The sequence below is a fragment of the Bos taurus genome, chromosome 14 (genome assembly GCF_002263795.3).
Source record: "Bos taurus isolate L1 Dominette 01449 registration number 42190680 breed Hereford chromosome 14, ARS-UCD2.0, whole genome shotgun sequence".
Classification (NCBI taxonomy): Eukaryota; Metazoa; Chordata; class Mammalia; order Artiodactyla; family Bovidae; genus Bos; species Bos taurus.
In genome coordinates this window covers 20114723-20122705 of record NC_037341.1, presented here as the reverse complement: position 1 = coordinate 20122705, position 7983 = coordinate 20114723, and the positions used below count along the sequence as shown (strand labels likewise).

The 7983-nt window shown below is 39.9% G+C and overlaps 1 long non-coding RNA gene across 1 annotated transcript; it reads left to right on the top strand.

The window, feature by feature from the left end:
* Positions 1-548: 548 nt before the first annotated feature.
* LOC132342156 (uncharacterized) lies at positions 549-2819 on the top strand. The gene is made up of 3 exons (XR_009490405.1): positions 549-1120; positions 1699-1828; positions 2351-2819. It is a non-coding gene; the product is annotated as an uncharacterized lncRNA (long non-coding RNA).
* The last annotated feature ends 5164 nt before the right edge of the window (positions 2820-7983 follow it).

Sequence of the window (7983 nt, the reverse complement as noted above, 5' to 3'; positions counted from 1 at the left end):
TACTTTCTTTTTTTTACGTTTTTTTTTTTTTCATTTCTAAACATCTTTTTCCTAGAAAAAAGATACAATGAAGTCTTAAAAGCAGGCCACATTTCAATACTTGAATCCTCAGACTCCAGGTTCTTTCACAAGCTACAGTGCATCATTTGTACGTGGTATAATGGGTTCAAGAATAGGCAAACTAAGTTGAAGTAGGTACACCAGCAAATTCACTCAACACTGATAAAAAGGACACAAAATAAAATTCTGCAGGCACCACGTGGCCATTACCATCATGGAGCTTTGGAAAGCCCTCAGGATCGGTCACATAAGAGCTTAAGTTACTCTCGCTTTTCTGCCCTAAGCAACGTGAAGTGACAAACGGCTCCCATGGCCTTTCACTCAACGTTTAAAGTGATTCCTAAGGGTGATTCTTTCCCTCACGTAGACAGAGGTGAAAACACCTGGATTTCTGTTCTGAGCTTTCAGTTAACCCTGAAATATCACATTCTTATCACCAGGCTTCATCAGACAGCACCCCAGAATTAGACTAGGGGTGGGTGGGGGGGACTCTTGCACTTAAATCTATTGTCTAAGCAACTCTCTGGGAAGCGTCAGTGGGTGCAGCTCTGCACATCCTGTAGGCAGGATGTAACACAAATCAACATGGGAGACGTCCACACTGGCGATCAGCGTGGGAGATGTCCACGCTGGCAGACTTCCAGCCATACAGGAGGCAGCGGGGGCTACAGGCATCCGGCTCACAAGCACTGCTCTCCTCGTTGGGTGACTTGCACCCCTGAATCAAGGCTTAGTGCTGGCATCAGCGTGTTTTTACCATTTTAACTAGAAAGTGGCACAGATGCTGTGTCAAAGTCACCATCAGTTTTCTTAGTTGGATTCGGACTTGGAATCTTGGATACTGATCCAGTCTTGGATTCTGAATTCTGTGTAAATTCCTGTGTCTCTATGACTGTCCAGTGGCTCAAGAGAATCCATTTTTGCAACTCCAACAATTAGATGTTTCACACTCTTCATGGAATCCAGAAGGGCCCGCTCATAGATCAGCTTTATCCTGGAGAGACTGGCTTTAAATTTACCAACACCAGCAGCAGCAATGACTGTGAGACACACAGTAAATGTGAGTGTGCCTGTAATTATGCTTGTGATAACATCTCTGTGCCCCAAGCCATCCATTATGGAAAACAAATACTTTCTGCCCTGAATGCCCATGGCGGGGAGTGATGCACCATGTTGATACCTTGCTCACTCTCAGCTGTCAGCTGACCAGAGACGCAGGCGTCTTCTGAGAGAACTCTTTCGTCTCAGCAGCATCTGTATATAATCGATCCTGCATCATAGATCAGACAGTAAGCAGTAGCTGCTCTGGAGAGAGGCCAGCTGCAACAACGTGCGTGCATGCTGTGTGCTCAGTCACTTCAGTCATGTCCAACTCTTGTGACCCCATGAACCCTACCAGGCTCCTCCGTCCACAGGATTTCCCGAGCAAAATTACTGGAGTGGGTTACCATTTCCTCCTGCAGGGAATCTTCCCAACCCAGGGATCGAACCACCTCTCTTGCATCTCCTGCATTGGTAGTCTTTACCACCATGCCACCTGGGAAGCCACTTACTATTGTATTCCACACATTAACTGTGGAAGGGCTCCACAGGGTAAGTTTGAAAATGTTGCCTAAAATATTTGTTTTTGTGTTTTAGTTTCCTATCTCCATGGGCAATAATGGTGGTACCTGGTTCCACACCAGCTTCAGTCACTGCTTGGAGGAAACAAGTGAGAACGTCCCACTCCAGAGAGGACTCGCCTCCTTCCTGCTCAGCAGTTGTTTTGGTACAAAAGCAGTTTAGGCAGTTCAGGATGGGGAACACGTGTACACCCGTGGTGGATTCATGCTGATGTATGGCAAAACCAAACAATATTGAAAAGTAATTAGCCTCCAATTAAAATAAATAAATTTAAATTAAAAAAAAGCAAGTTTAGAGCAGACTTTAATTTATGTGTAAATAGATTAGATGATGGGTTAATAGAGCCACAGGCGACCATCATTAACCCAACAACTTCAAAAGAATTTTAGATATTAACTCAAATTGTCTTACTCCTTCAGCTAATAGATTTTAAGGTGATAAGAAATGATTTTTACATTTTTTTTTAGTAATTGTTAAAAAATTCGAGCCAACATTAATTAGTTCAAGAGAACTTTAAGTTGATTGACGATATGAGTTAAATCTTAAATTTTGTGTCGTCAGGGTATTTTTCTAATAAGGCAGTTTAATTGATGTGGATGACAGTACTGAAATGCAGTTTGCCTTTTTATCTCAGGATCTTGAGTATCTAACATCACTTTTGCCTTAGTTGCTTCCAGGCAGCTGGAGGGACTCTAAGAGGAGAAATTCATCACTAATCACACTCCAAAGGACTTTCATCCTGGATCATCAAGGAGTCTCCTTGTGAATCAGAGAAGATAAGAAATAGACGCCTTTGGGGGGGTGCCAAATTTATTCATAAAGCATTTTCACTGCTTCATCCTTTTCCACCAAAATTCTTTCATCTATCTGATTACAAGAAACTCATCCACCACAATCAAAAACCATGCCATGCAAGGGCCCCTGAGAGGACCAGACACAAGAGGACCATTTTCAAGACATCCATGGAGTCTTGAAAATTGCAAAAACAATTGTATTTTCCTATAACAGTGTACCTCCAAATACAAAAACACTCCAGGCCACTATTTTGTTTACCACCTCACTAGTGCAAGGCCCCCAAATTGTCCTTCTTCCTCTTGCTTCTGCTTTTTTTCTCATCAATAATCTAGCATAAAATACAACAATCGGTTTTATAAACTTGTTCTCCTATTAGCACTCAAGTAGTTGATTTCCTTTGATAATTAAAAAGAGAAGTAATTATAGATTTATAAAGTTTTGTCAGTCACGCCACTTACACAAAAAGTCATGTGATTGTCACAACCTTTGAAATATATAAGAAAATCAAGAGAATAAATTTAAGATATAATTTCGCAAATCATGTTTAATTCCCAGCTAAAAAGTTGTTATCTATCATGTTATTGTTTAGTCACTCAGTCTTGTCCAGCTCTTTTGTGACCCCATGGACTATAGCCCACCAGGCTCCTCTGTCTATGGGATTTCCTAGGCAAGAATCCTGGAGTGGGCTGCCATTTCCTCCTCCATGGGATCTTCCTGACCTAAGGATCGAACCCATACCTCCTGCACTGGCAGGCAGATTCTTTACAGTCTGAGCCACCAGAGAAGCCCTGTATCAATTATATCTTACATTATATCATGCAAAATACATAGATAAGGGGTCATCCTTCTATCTATATTTCCACTCTGTACATTGACTACAATGTATATTTTATTACCTAGTTAGGTATAGATTATGATATAAGTAACCTCAGTACTTCTGATGAAGCAATTGTCTAAAACACATTAATTAATTGTAATAAAGATTTATGAAAAGAGGAGAGAAAATAATTCTGTAAAAAGGTTTAAATGATTCTTATAAATCTTTTATAACATACTTGGTTGTATTTCTCTAAAGGCTCTCTTCTTTCCTGGTTGCTATATTTAGACAGAATATCGATAGGACACTTTTCCGTGAGAATGTCCTATTTCAAAAATAAAATTGCAAGAGAGAGATTGGTTCTTTAAGGCTTCTGAAGGTTTCTGCCTGGAGGTGTCAGAACACAAAGGAAGTTCTCTCTTGATGAGCTTGCATTGTGTGGAAAATTACCTTATTTTAAGAAACAAATATCAGTGGTTTTCTTATAACCTAAAGATAGAAAATGTGAATGCAATGTTTCTATTTAGACTTTAAATCTTTCTTAATTGTTCCATAAAATTGTTCTCCATTGACTGCTTATAAAAAGTTTAAGTACTCCAGTAAATATTTCCTCATATATCTGCGAATTAATATATATCCAATAGTTATATATATATATATATATATATATATATATATATATATCTTAATATATCCAGTAGTTAATTGGATAGTGATCCAAAGTTTAACATTTTCAAAAATACTTGATCACATTAGACAATGAAACTCTACTGCATGAATGTACCAATACAACTGAATATCACACTCGAGATGAAGAAATTCCAGAGCAGAGGAACAGAAGAACACTGTGAAAGAGCTGAATAAATTGCCAAAATATAACTGCTAGTTCAGTTCAGTTCAGTCACTCAGTCGTGTCCGACTCTTTGTGACTCCTTGAATCACAGCACGCCAGGCCTCCCTGTCCATCACCAACTCCTGGAGTTCACCCAAACCCATGTCCATTGAGTAAGTGATGCCATCCAAACATCTCATCCTTTTTTGTCCCCTTCTCCTTCCCTCAATCTTTCCCAGCATCAGGGTCTTTTCCAGTTAGTCAGGTCTTCGCATCAGGTGGCCAAAGTATTGGAGTTTCAGCTTTAACATGAGTCATACCAATGAACACCCAGGACTGATCTCCTTTAGGATAAACTGGTTGGATCTCCTTGCAGTCCAAGGGACTCTCAAGAGTCTTCTCCAACACCACAGTTCAAAGGCATCAATTCTTCAGCTCTCAGCTTTCTTTATAGTCCAACTCTCACATCCATACATGACCTCTGGAAAAACCATAGCCTTGACTAGGCGGACCTTTGTTGGCAAAGCAATGTCTCTGCTTTTTAATATGCTGTCTAGGTTGGTCATAACTTTCCTTCCAAGGAGTAAGCGTCTTTTAATTTCATGGCTGCAGTCACCATCTGCAGTGATTTTAGAGCCCAGAAAAATAAAGTCTGACACTGTTTCCACTGTTTCCCCATCTATTTCCCATGAAGTGCTGGGACCGGATGCCATGATCTTAGTTTTCTGAATGTTGAGCTTTAAGCCAACTTTTTCACTCTCCTCTTTCACTTTCATCAAGAGGCTCTTTAGTTCTTTTTCACTTTCTGCCACAAGGGTGGTGTCATCTGCATATCTGAGGTTATTGATGTTTCTCCCAGCAATCTTGATTCCAGCTTGTGCTTCTTCCAGTCCAGCGTTTCTCATGATGTACTCTGCATAAAAGTTAAATAAAGCAGGGTGGCAATATACAGCCTTGACGTACTCCTTTTCCTGTTTGGAACCAGTCTGTTGTTCCATGTCCAGTTCTAACTGTTGCTTCCTGACCTGCATACAGGTTTCTCAAGAGGCAGGTCAGGTGGTCTGGTATTCCCATCTCTTTCAGAATTTTCCGCAGTTTATTGTGATCCACTCAGTCAAAGGCTTTGGCATAGTCAATAAAGCAGAAATGGATGTTTTTCTGGAACTCTCTTGCTTTTTCCATGATCCAGCGTATGTTGGCAATTTGATCTCTGGTTCCTCTGCCTTTTCTAAAACCAGCTTGAACATCAGGAAGTTCACGGTTCACGTATTGCTGAAGCCTGGCTTGGAGAATTTTGAGCATTACTTTACTAGCATGTGAGATGAATGCAATTGTGTGGTAGTTTGAGTATTCTTCGGCATTGCCTTTCTTTGGGATTGGAATGAAAACTGACCTTTTCCAGTCCTGTGGCCACTGCTGAGTTTTCCAAATTTGCTGGCGTTCTGAGTGCAGCACTTTCACAGCATCATCTTTCAGGATTTGAAATAGCTCAACTGGAATTCCATTACCTCCACTAGCTTTGTTCGTAGTGATGTTTCCTAAGGCCCACTTGACTTCACATTCCAGGATGTCTGGCTCTAGGTGAGTGATCATACCATCATGATTATCTGGGTCGTGAAGATCGTTTTTGTATAGTTCTTCTCTGCTAGACGCAGAGTGATTTTAAGCTGGCTAATTTTAAGAAAGGACACAGGAGAAACTCTGAAAACAGAGTAGAAATTCCCCCTTGTAAGGGAAATCTATAAAGTAAATTAAATTAGAAAAGGGTTAAGTACCAAGAGGTGAGCACCATAGAGGTAGCTTTTTCACCTGAGCTGCTTTGTCTACACGTGGGGCACTTCTGTCTGGCTAACATCTCTTCTCCCCTGCTGCCTCCCCAGGAATTGTCTCCTGCCCTGAAGCCCCAGACTCCACCCCTTTCCTTAGATTGTGTGTGTGTGTGTGTGTGTGTGTGTGTGTGTGTGTGTTGTGTGCTCAGTTGCTCAGTTGTATCCAACTCTTTGCCACCTCATAGACTGTAGCCTGCCAGGCTCCCCTGTCCATGGAATTTTCCAGGCAAGAATACTGGCATGGGTTGACATTTCCTCCTCCAGGATATCTTCTCAACCCAGGGATCAAACCACATCTCTTGCATCTCCTGCATTAAGAAGAGGGTTCTTTACCACTAGGGATGTTACCTAAGTCTCAGCCAACTGCCTATCTTCTGAGTTTCATATCTTTCTGTGACTCTCATACATACATAATTAATTAATTTTTTCCTCCTCTTTACAGGAACACTTCAGTCAAGAACTCAAAAGCATAGTGGAAGGATTATTTACACTATAAACGTCCTAAATCAGTTTTCAGCATGAATGTTTAAATGAATGAGGGTTCCCATTTCTCTTCCACGAAGAGAAGTATCTGGGTTGTCATTTCTTATGATGGTAAGCATCTCTCCAGCATATACTGCTCTCAAAGAAAGACTGTGGAACTGTTCTGAAAGCAGGTTCTATAAAAATACCTTTCTATCTTAAAAATAGAGAACACTTTATATAAACTAAGTATCTTGCATATGTTGATGTTTGAATTTTACAAAATTATGAAAATAGTTGTAAACATGCAAAGATCATATTAGACTTCCAAAAGTAAAGTGAATAAAAAGGTATGAATATTATAATTAGCAAAACAGTGCTACAGATTTATAATATAGGAATTTCAATTTCATTTCAGACTTTTAAAAATGTATAAGACTATGTTTCCATCTATGGTTACAAAAGGTCCAGTTAAAACTTGAAATGATTTTCATTTGTCTGGTAGAAGACAACCTTAAATTGAAAGACACGTTTCTAACCACTAGCTCAGCAAGTCTGGAGCAGTAATGAACACACGGGGCAAGGTTCTGGAAAACACTGAATCTTACTTCTTCCATGCTGCTAATTAATTTCTTCCCCTACCAGCTCCATAAAGAACTGTAGAAATTTGCTCCCTTATCTTTTAATAATACCAAATTTTTTAATGCTACCGAAATCAGACTGATTATATTCTTTGCAGCCAAAGATGGAGAAGCTCATTACAGTCAGCAAAAACAAGACCAGGAACATACTGTGGCTCAGATCATGAACTCCTTATTGTAAAATTCAGACTTAAATTGAAGAAAGTAGGCAAAACCACTAGACCATTCAGGTAGGACCTAAATCAAATCCCTTAAGATTATACAGTGGAAGTGACAAATAGATTCAAGCGATTAGATGTCATAGACAGAGTGTCTGAAGAACTATGGACAGAGGTTCGTGACATTGTACAGGAGGCAGGGATCAAGGCCATCCCCAAGAAAAAGAAATGAAAAAAGGCAAAACAATTGTCTGAGGGGGCCTTACAAATAGCTGAGAAAAGAAGAGAAGCTAAAGGCAAAGAAGAAAAGGAAAGATATATCCATCTGAATGCAGAGTTCCAAAGAATAGCAAGGAGAGAGAAGAAAGCCTTCCTCAGTGATCAATGAAAAGAAATAGAGGAAAGCAATAGAATGGAAAAGACTAGAGATGGCCTCAAGAAAATTAGAGATACCAAGGGAACATTTCATGCAAAGATGAGCACAGCAAAGGACAGAAATAGTATGGACCTAACAGAAGCAGAAGATACTAAGAAGAGGTGTCAAGAATACACCGAAGAACTATACACAAAAGATTCTTAATGACCCAGATAACAACAATGTTGTGATCACTCACCTAGAGCCATACATCCTGAATGCAAAGTCAAGTGGATCTTAGGAAGCATCACTACGAACAAAGCTAGTGGAAGTGATGGAATTCCAATTGAACTATTTCAAATTCTAAAAGATGATGCTGTGAAAGTGCTGCACTCAATATGCCAGCAAATC